The sequence below is a fragment of the Euphorbia lathyris genome, chromosome 8, assembly GCF_963576675.1.
Source record: "Euphorbia lathyris chromosome 8, ddEupLath1.1, whole genome shotgun sequence".
Taxonomy (NCBI): Eukaryota; Viridiplantae; Streptophyta; class Magnoliopsida; order Malpighiales; family Euphorbiaceae; genus Euphorbia; species Euphorbia lathyris.
The window spans coordinates 41,615,517-41,626,947 of NC_088917.1; the positions used below are offsets into that span (position 1 = coordinate 41,615,517).

The 11,431-nt window shown below is 43.0% G+C and overlaps 1 non-coding gene across 1 annotated transcript; it reads left to right on the forward strand.

Moving 5' to 3' along the window:
• Positions 1-6,748: 6,748 nt before the first annotated feature.
• Positions 6,749-6,855, forward strand: LOC136204943 (small nucleolar RNA R71). Its single transcript, XR_010675754.1, has one exon. It is a non-coding gene; the product is annotated as a small nucleolar RNA R71 (small nucleolar RNA).
• Positions 6,856-11,431: the final 4,576 nt, after the last annotated feature.

Genomic DNA, 11,431 nt, shown 5'->3' on the forward strand with positions numbered 1-11,431 from the left:
TACCAGATGCTTAGGACAGCGACATATTTGAAGTAATCAGGTGGGAGGGGAAAGAGAGGAATCAAGCTCTCTCTCCGCAGCGGCAGTAGCGCCATCCCCTTTCGAGGAGGCAGCGGCGTTGGCAGGTGTTTCAAGTTTAGTTCTTACCGAACTTTTGATCGAAAAACCAGATGGACTCTCCTTCCCATGTTCCTCAATACAAAGAGTTTTCAGAATGTCAATCTCTCCCTGCTGCGCAGCATACTTTTGCTCAAGAGCAAATATCATTTCTCTGTTGGCCTGGTTTTGAGCGAACAGGGCATGGAACTTGGTAAGAATGTCTTCGTTGGTGAGCTTGGCACACTTCTGGTAAAAGCCCAAATCTTTGGCGTGCTCGATCTGTTCCGACTCGGAGGATACTGACACAGTGGGTTCATTCTTTCGCTTTCTACTTTCAACTCTTCTGGCTTCCACAAAATCCGGCATCCACACCCATTTCCCATTGACCATCCTTCCAAACAACATACTCTGAAGGCTCTTCAAATCTATCTGGTCTGGGTGGTTAACCACCGTGAGCCGGTTCTTATCCTCAGGTTTGAACACCCCAATGGCTTCCGCTATACGGGTTACAATACTACCACAGCAAATTACCGACGAGTTCTTCTTTCCAAACGCATTAATATACTCCCCAAACCAGAAACCCAGGTTCATCCTTTTTCCTTGCACCATACTCCACAGAGCGGTGAGGTCGGCATGAGGTATGGTGGCCTGATTCTCACGTGCGAATATGGTGCCTGAGACCAGCTTGTGTAGATACCTGATAGCATAATCCTGGATACCCGACGCCTTGGATGCACTTCCATCATAACTTGGCTGGCCCGAGATTGAATGCCAGAAAGCCGAAGGGATGAACTCATCAGGGGTTTCAATGAATGCCCCTTTGTATCCTTTCGACTCCAAGTCGTCGTCATCCGCCGCTCCTAGGAGATTGTTGAACATGTTCAAGGATGGCCGTTGAGTGTGGTTCATGAGCCGGAAACTAAATTTCCCTTCCTCATCAGGGTCGGTGATTTAGGGATCATGTTTGAAAGTTGCAAGAAACTCCAAGGTGAGTTCTTTATATGCCGGTTCGTTCATTTTGAAGAAGCACCCGAAATGCACCGCCTCCATGAGTTTCCTCACTCTTTCAGCAAGCCTGAGTTTTTTCAATGTATCCCAGCACACAGTTCGTATCAGCCCGAACTCGAGCTGCGCGAGATCATCATAATATTTTTGTGTGGCGGCGTGCTTGAATTGGGAGAGCTTCTTTACTAATTTCTCGTCGGGAACAAATGCAATCGTGCTTGTGCCCGTCATTTTTCTCTTCCCCTTTTCTTTCTTTGTGCCCTCGATTTTAACTTGCTTGCCAGACCCTCGAGTCCTCATCCTGTGCTCAAGTCTAAATAGGGTTTCCCAACGATAACGATCACATAACATGTGGTGAACGGTGTGAAAAAGAAAGAAAGTTGAACAAGGGTCCGTAATTTGGTCTGTCTCCTTAAGTAGGGAGAAGAATGAAACGACCTGTTGCCGACCCGTCTTTATGATAACGCTCAAATGAACGCCACCTGGACGAGTGGTTGGAAAAAGGCGCATTCATTCGAAGAGACTCCTGGGTGGCGAACGGTCATTTTTCTAAATGTGAATTCATTACTCTCCTATCCATTTGGTTTTACCGAGAAAGGATAATAAGTAGAGTAGGTACCCAGTGACAGACGATTAGATGTTTACTTTTTCAGTCCACAGTTCGCCTCCCTTTTCCCAAGGATAACTCTTCAACAAAAGTTTATTTCATTTTTCTACTTAGAACCAGTAAAAATGTAAAACTTGACCCATATGGAAGGGAAAAGTTTTACGTCTTTGCTTGCACAGGAATTACCGAAATCACGGACCATCATATGACACAAAATTTGATCTTAACTACCCTTAATATTATTTAACAAAACTGAAGATATAAACTAATTAAAAAAATGCAATGTTACTTGTGCTACAATTGGTGTTTGTAGCGAACACCCTGTTTGTGCTTCTATTGGCGTGGGGGATCTTGGAAGTGGACTGTGTCAATCTTCCTTGTGTGATCATTCTCCAGATATGGTTTCAATCTTTGCCCATTTACTTTGAAAGGTTCCTGACCTTCTTTGCCAATTTCAACTGCTCCATGACCAAACACCTTGTTTACCAGATAAGGTCCCGACCATCTTGATTTCAGCTTTCCAGGAAACAACCGGAGTCTCGAATTGTACAAGAGAACTCTCTGTCCTTCGTGAAACATCTTCGTCTGGATTTTTCTATCGTGCCACATCTTGGTCTTGTCCTTGTAATTTATAGCGTTTTCATACGAAAACAGCCTGAACTCTTCCATGTCACAGAGTTGAAGTCTTCTCTGGTCTCCCACAGCTTGTTGCTCAAAATTTAAGAAGGTTAATGCCCAAAAGGCCCTATGTTCCATTTCAACCGGCAAATGACAAGACTTGCCGTACAATAATCTAAACGGAGACATTCCGATTGGTGTCTTATAGGCCGTCCTATACGCCCAAAGAGCATCTTCAAGCTTGTTTGCCCAGTCTCTCCTAGAATTGCCAACAGTTTTCTCTAAAATTCTCTTGATTTCTCGATTTGAAATCTCAACCTGTCCATTTGTTTGTGGATGGTAAGGCTTGGCAATTCTATGAGAGACTCCAAGCTTTCCCATCAGCTTCTCAAATTTGGCATTGCAAAAGTGGGTTCCTTGATCACTAATGATCGCTCGTGGGACACCGAATCGGGCAAACAACCTTTTTAGGAATTTTACAACCACACGGGCGTCATTAGTGGGGCTAGCCATTGATTCAACCCACTTGCTCACATAATCAACAGGCACTAAGATATATTTATGCCCAAAAGATGTAGGGAATGGTCCCATAAAATCTATTCCCCATATATCAAAAATTTCATAAACAACTATGTTATTGAGGGGCATGGCATTCCTAGCTGAAATATTACATGTTCGTTGGCACTCATTGCAAGTGCGAACAAACGAATTGGCATCTTTAAAAAGTGTTGGCCAGAAAAAACCTGATTGAAGTACTTTGGCTGCAGTCCTGCTAGCGCTATGATGTCCTCCTGCTTCTCTGTTATGACAATGGCTTAGAACAGCATGTCCCTCCTCTTGAGATATACACATGCGAATAATTTGATCGGCGCACAACCTGAAAAGATAAGGTTCTTCCCAAAAATAATATTTTAATTTCTGCATAGAACTTCCTCCTTTGATTAGTGGACAGGTTGTGAGGTTTCAGTGAACTGGCTAGATAATTGGCAATGTCGGCAAACCACGGAGCAGGCTGTATAGTATATAGACGCTCGTCTGGAAAATCTTCCAAAATCTCTGGTTGTTCCTGGCTGCTTTGGTGAGGAATTCTTGACAAATGATCAGCATCCACATTTTCCGTTCCCTTCTTATCCTTAATTTCGAGATCGAACTCTTGAAGTAAGAGTAACCACCGTATCAACCTTGGCTTTGCATCCTTCTTTGCGAACAAGTAGCGTAGCGCAGCGTGGTCTGTGTGAACAATGACTTTTGACAGAACCAAGTAGGGATGAAATTTGTCGAAAGCATACATTACTACAAGGAGCTCCTTCTCGGTAGTGGTATAGTTTTGTTGGGTCTCGGTTAATGTTTTGCTTGCATAATAGATAGGCCTGAACTTCTTCTCAATCCTCTGCCTAAGAACAGCTACCACACATGTATCGCTAGCGTCACACATCATCTCAAAAGGCTGTTCCCAATCGGGTCCTACCAGTACGGGCGAGTTGATCAGCTTGCCTTTCAATAGTTCAAACGCTTTCAGACAGTTTGTATCAAATGAAAATTCCACATCCTTATGACGCAAAGCTGACAAAGGCAGTGCAATCTTTGAAAAATCTTTGATAAACCTCCGGTAGAACCCTGCGTGTCCCAGGAAACTTCTCACATCCTTTACATTAGTTGGAACAGCCAGTTTCTCTATTACTTCCACCTTAGCTTTATCCACTTCCATTCCCTTTTCAGAAATCTTATGCCCGAGAACAATTCCACCAGTAACCATGAAGTGCCATTTCTCCCAATTCAAGACTAAGTGGGTCTTCTTGCATCGCACAAGCACAGCTTCGAGGTTGTTTAGACAATTTCCAAAAGAGTCTCCATAAACAGAGAAGTATCCATGAAGATCTCTACAGTCCGCTCCACCATATCATGAAATATAGACATCATGCATCTTTGAAACGTGGCTGGAGCATTGCACAGTCCGAATGGCATGCGCCTGTAGGCATAGGTTCCATATGGACATGTGAACGTTGTCTTCTCCTGATCTTCACTATGAATTGCAATCTGATTGTACCCCGAGTAACCGTCAAGGAAGCAATAGAATGGATACCCTGCTAACCGTTCTAACATCTGGTCAATGAAGGGCAAAGGGAAATGATCCTTCCTTGTAGCTTCGTTGAGCTTCCGGTAATCCACACAAACTCGCCATCTTGTTATGGTTCTCGTGGGGACCAACTCGTCTTTCTCGTTGAGCACCACTGTGGTTCCTCCCTTCTTTGGTACAACATGAACAGGGCTTGTCCATACGCTATCGGAGATTGGGTAAATAATTCCAGCATCCAGTAGCTTGATCACCTCTTTTCGCACCACCTCCTTCATGTGGGGGGTTCAATCTGCGCTGTGGCTGGATAGATGGCTTGTGATCCTTCCCCATCAAAATTCTGTGAACACAGACTATTGGACTAATTCCTTTGATATCATCAATTTTCCATGCGATTGCATCCTTATTTCTTCGCAGCACCTCCATGAGTTGAGCTTTCTGATCACCAGTTAACTTTGAAGATATAATTACTGAGCTCCCGCTGGGTGTTTTTAGGAAGGCATACTCGAGGTGTGAGGGTAAAGGTTTTAGTTCGGGTTTAGTTAATGGCACAATAGGTATCTCAGGTGGTTCTTGATGAGTGGGAACAGTAGGATCTAGAGGAGGGGTAGGCAGGTTTGATTCAATGGAACACCCTGTTCCGTCACATAAGTTCACCTCTTCTCCCAAGAGAGTCTCCAGAGTGTCATGTTCTTGCAAAGTGGAAAGACTTTGGAAATCATCTAAGAAATAGCATGTGTCATCACTAGTGTTAGCTCGTCTCATGGCCTCATTCATTCTAAAAATGATTTCTTCCCCATTAATTCTTAATAACAGTTGTCCCTCTCCCACATCTATCAATGCTTTACCCGTTGCTAAAAATGGTCTACCTAGGATAATAGGAACATGCAAGTCCTCATCTATGCCCATTATGATAAAATCAACAGGCAATATGAATTTTCCTACTTTGACCAACACATCTTCCACGACTCCCCTAGGATAACACACTGATCGATCGACCAACTGAATAGACATTCTGGTTGGTTGTGGTTCCCCTAATCCTAGCTTAGCATATACAGAATATGGCATAAGGTTTATGCTAGCTCCTAGGTCACATAGTGCATTTTCAATATTTAACTTGCCAATCGAACAGGGAATAGAAAAGCTCCCTGGATCTTTTAGCTTTTTCGGAAGCTGCTGCTTGTTCTGGAGTATTGAAGAACAATCCCTGTTGAGTTGGATCATTGAGATGTTTTCCATCTTTTTCTTGTTTGACAAGATGTCTTTCAGGAATTTTGCATACGTCGGCATCTGGGCAAGTGCTTCCACGAAGGGAATGTTGATATGCAACTTCCTCAAGGTGTCGAGCACCATAGAATTTTGTTCTTCCAGCTTCTTGTTAATTAACCTTGTTGGATAAGGTACAGGTGGAACATAGGGTGGAGGTGGCTTGTGCATCTTTCCTCGTTCCTCCTGATCTTGATCACTGGTGGATTTTATCCCGACGGTTTCTTCTTGACTAGGAACAGTTTGTTCCTGCTCTCCTTCAGCCTTTTCGGATGTTCCTGCACACTCAGCATTTTCATCAGTAGATACAATTGGTTGAGTTTGCTTACCAGATCTCAGAGTGATGGCCATGACATCGCCCTTGGGGTTTGGCTCTGTGTTGCTTGGCATTATTCCCTTCCTTTTTGACGTAGATGCAGCTAGTTGATGGACTTGTGTTTTCAGATTTTTAATTGACGCTTGTGTCTGCTTCATGAACTGCATCATCATTGTCTTCATGTCTGGCTCTACGTCTTCCTTGGGAGGAACAAGTTGTTTATAATGCTATTGAGGTTGCCTCTGGTAATGTCCTCCTTGCTGTTGTTGATATCTTTGTTGTTCCTACTGATTAGGCTGGCCTGTCCATCCGAAATTTGGATGATTTCTTGTTGCTGGGTTGTAGGTGTTTGAGTATGGATTTGGTGGATTTCTTTGATTATACCCGGTATAATCACATTCTCCTTGCTTACCTTTCCCTTGTTTAACTCCAGGGCAGTTGGTATTGAAATGACACCCTCCACAAAAATCACATATATCATTGAACGACGGTTCGTTATGAATCGACGACACATTTATCTTGCCGAGCTGGCTGGCAATCTGTTCCACCTGGCTGGTCAATTTTGACACAACATCATCATTTCCCGTTCTTTTTCCTTCACTCCTGGCGGAGTGCCAGTTATAACTCGTGCTCACTACTCTTTCAATAAGGTCATACAAGGCTTGTGGTTCAAGATCTTCAGGGTTTCCAAATGGATTCGATCTGGATTTTATAAATGTTGGTGACTCCATTGTAAAAGTTCTGCACTTGCATCCACATGGGGATGCCATGATTTGGTCCCCTTCTTAGTAGTCCCTTGTATCTTTCCCATGCCTCGGGTAAGGATTCATCCTCTTCTTGCACGAAATGGGATACCTCATTTCTGAGTTTAATGGCCTGTCTTGGTGGAAAATATTTCATCAAAAATGCGCTGGCCATTTCTTCCCAAGTGGTGATCGTTCCTGGTTGCAAGTTTCTCAACCAGTTCTTTGCTTTATCCCTTAGAGAAAAGGGAAACAGCTTTAGCCTGATCACGTTGTCAGAAACCCCTCGGTTTGATCTGAAAGTGTTGCATAGTGTTATGAACTCCTGGATATGCCCATTTGGATCTTCTGACTGGTATCCATTAAACTGTACTGCTGCCTGCAACATTTGTATCATCGATGCTTTCACCTCAAACATGTTGTTTCCTTCGTTGGGCAACACAATGCACGACGAATGTCCTTCCATGGTTGGCCTCGAATAGTCTCTGATTCTCATAACAAGAGGATTGTTATTCTCTCCTTCTTCCTCTTGATTGGGTTGAACTGGCTGTTCGGGTGGTACCCTTCTAGCCATCCTTCTTTCTCTTTGTCGCTCTCTTTGTCTTGCACGTCGAGCTCCCGCTCAGTTTCGTCTACACGTTCTCTCTAACTCGAGATCGATAGGAAAAACAGGAGGTCCAGCTCTGCACATAAACAGTTAAAGAACTCCTTCTGGCTGCACTATTTAGCAATCTGCTAGTTTAAAGCTCTAAAACTCCATCTATGGAGCTCTCCTTCCTCCGCAAGGTCTATATTTGTGTTTTCTAAAAAGTGCGATCCTTTCCTTCCTTACTACCTCTATTTAAAGGAAAGGACAGGGTCCAAAATGGTACTAGAAAAGTATCCGCTCAAAATAAATTACAAAACAAAGTCAAAAGTTCATAAATCTAAAAATTGCTAAAAGGGGTGAAGATCATTTTGACCCTTGAACACTCAAGGGCCGAGCTTTCTTTTCATCATGTTGCTTTCCGCCTGCACTTATCCGCCTCTTTGCCTGCAACTACTGTCGTACCTGCATCCCGTCTAGTCGCTGTCCATCATCAGAAGTTCCGGTGTTTGACCGTTGGATCAAAGAATGGCATAATCTCCTCTTGGTATGTGCGAACAGGCTGCTTCCAGTCTATTCGGCTAAGTCTTTCCTTATCTGCATAAAAGCACCTATAAGACCTTCTTTCTTGCAATAAAACACTACAAACACCCTTAATTCATTATAATTAACACGTTAAAATGTAGTCAATTTTATGCCTAACAGGCACATTCCAACGAAGTACAGGGAAACTCAGGATGGGCTCCCTCATCACAAAAATTCTTCAGGACCACCAGGTGAGCTTAGTCGAAGAAATTGAGATTTCGGGTACGAAAATCACAATGGCACTGCTGTTCGGCTTAGCCTATAACCAACCCATTAAGCCTAAGAAAGGAAAGGGGGTAGCGGTTGAAGAGGAACCAGCTGAAAATGAAGAAGGGGATAATATGGTTGAAGAAGCACATGATGTGCCGACCAAGAAAGGGAAGAAGATAATGGTTGAAAAGGAACCCGCTGACCGAACTAGACAGGACAAAAAGCGGAAAGCTGACCAATCCGCAAAAGATATTGATAACTTGGGAAAATCCTTGATCGGAGCACTTCCCTGTGAGGCGCCGTTGGGATCCGCCGGGGACACTCCGATGCCAAAGTCAGTAATATTTCTGAGAATAAACTGTAAGCACAAAAGTAGAGAATCAGTAAGTGTACCTTTGATCCTAGGAAGCTGGGGTATTTATATAGGTTTCTGTAACCTTCAGCATTAATGGGGAAGCAGGTGAAGAGTCGTGTCATTACCCATCTTTGATTACTATCAATTCTCCATTAATCCCAGCATTTATCATTGAAACCCTCAGAGTTGAGGTATTCGAACAATCAAGCCTTTATTCCCCTTTAATGGCTGTTTATTGCCATTTAATTGTATTTATTCCCATTCATGGATGGTAATAGAGGCGCCTTTTGGTATTCTTAGATCCGTCAAGGCGTATGTACGCTTTCCTTGAGAGCTATGGCGGGTCTCCACTACTCGCTCTCATCGGGCGTATCTCGCCATGGTCCACGTGGTTTGGCATAATGATAGAAACTCCTTACTTTTCTCCATTATTTGCATATCCACCCCTGCAATAATTGTCATTAATTCCATATTAATCATGCATAAATATCTCTTTTAGAATGAATAATGGTTTGCCATTATTTCTATTAATTTTCCCTTATTCCTTATTCAAGAATAATTTGGGTTGTTATCAGATATCAACACAGCTCCGAGGAAGCTGAGAATAATCTCTAGTGCGAAGAAAGTTGCTGCTGAGCAAAGTAAACCAGTAGATGCTGACCAAGCTGAGCATCTTGCTGAGTCACCAGTGAAGGAAAAGGTTGTGGAAGGCCTTGGTACTGACCTTAACTCCTCCTCTGCGTCCCTTGAGTCTATTCCTGCTGATCCTACTCAACCAACCAAAACTCCTAAGGACAGTACGGACAAGCGCTTCAAACGCAAGGCTCAAAAGCCCAACCTCATTGATTTGTTGGATGACTCCCCACTCAGAGATCCAATCACTGACCTCACCAAGCTTCAGTTCCAATTCTTCTCCACTGTCACTGAGCCCACTCCGGAACAACTCAAGGAAAAACAAGCCTCTGTTTCTCGAGTTGAGGAACAAGCCGACCCAACAGTTCCTAAGGGTCCAATCTCTGCCGACACTTCTGCTCAACCTTCCACTGAGCAAGTGCTCGAAGTTCCTGCTGCTCAAAACAATGAATTAGCAAAGGAAACTCCTGCTCAAATCAGTCTTGAATTGCCTCAACCTTCAAAAACTACTCAACTTCAGACCGACACTGAGCAGGTCAATATCTCTGCTGATCCACCTCTTCCTACTCCAACAAAGCAGAATGAAAATCAGTTAGCTCCTGCTGCTGACCTGGTTAAAAGTGCAGCTGCTGACCAAGCTGGCACCTCTACTTCTCAGCACCAAACACCTCCTCCATCCGGTGCTGACAAAATTCCGGCCTCTGAACCACAAACTGATGAATCCTATGCCTACTTAAATGCTTCTGAGTCTGGCAGGAAGATTATCGACTCAGCTCAAGCTCTACTTGAGGATATTCATCAAACTAATGCCGATACTGCTGGGTCTGGTCATATTGAGCCAACACATATCTCCTCTGTCACTCAGCTTTTGACTGAAATCAAGGGTCTCAAAGACTTGATGAGTGTCATGACATCGTTCGCATCTCAACAGCCCAAGCAAGAGTCAATAGTGAAGCTGGCCGAACTCCAACTGATGATGGTAAATCATATGAACGCCATCCAAGGTCAACTCAATGCCTTATCAGTTGTGAACTCAACATATGCAACCTCTGCTGAGGTTAATCAACATTTCTCCCAACTGACCTCTGAGATGACCGGAGCTCGTGACCTTATCTCCTCCTCCTCTCAGTGTTCCATCGAAAAGATTGGTGAAGCCATTCGCCTACTCAACCTGAATAAAGAGGAAATGGACACTGACCTAGTGAAGATAAATGAGATTCTGCAATGCACTCAAACCACCCTTGCGCAGGTCCGGCAAACAAACACTCAATGTCAACAATATGACACTGCCTTGCTCAGGATGTATCATCAATCCTATGCCCGGATGACAGAATCGATAACTTGGATCGGGAAATCTCAAGAGTATCTGCTGAGTATGCTCAACGGATACATCCAAATTCAAATGATTGAAGCATCAGATTTCACTATAAAAGGACAAGTTCATCACTTGGATCCTTTGCCGAAGTACAAAAAGAAAAGCATACATACAAGCACATACAAATAAGAAAAGAAAATACTTACACCCAAATCCTATCTCTGTGTAAAAGTCTAGATTGAATTTGTATTCATCTAAAGTGTTCTTTATCTAGAAAGAACAAATTTGTATCAATTGTAAAAATTGAGAGAGTGGTGCTGAGTACTCGGTTTTAGTACTCAGTGGTAGAGAAAATCTGAGTGTTCGGTTATAGCGCTCAGTAGGATTGAGTAGACGAATAGAGGACGGTACTCTTGCATACTCAATTGCTTTGTAAACGGTTTGTGATCTACCTTTAAAGAGCTCAGTAGTGGATTGAAAAATCCCGGAAGGATTCTGGGGACTGGACGTAGGCGGTGAGGCCGAACCAGGATAAGTCTGCTGAGTAATTTCTAACCCTTTCTCTTCATATATATATGTATGTGTTGCTTGCTTAAATTACTCAGGATATAAATTGATAAGCTGACACTGAGTAATCAGAGTGCTGAGTTGGAAGCTGACCTTAAGTGTTAATTCCCAACTCACAAGTAAAACGGTTCTAGTCAGCCTCTGACTAAAGCTGTGTTACATCTCGCTCGGCCTTGCTGACCAAAACTGAGTAAAGTAATTTAAAGAATTAAATTAAGTCAGCATAATTAAGCGAAAAAGTTACATTAGTTCCTAACCCCCCTGGAACTAATTACACGAGACCAACATATATGTTGTTTAATTCGTAAATATGTGTTATTGAATAAAATTTCTATTCATTTCAGTTCGTTTCTTAGTTTGATTCTGGTTTATATATCTGTTCCAATTTCTATACGATAATGAATCAATCTGTATAAAATCCATTTCATGTTAATCAATTCTAATCATTCTTA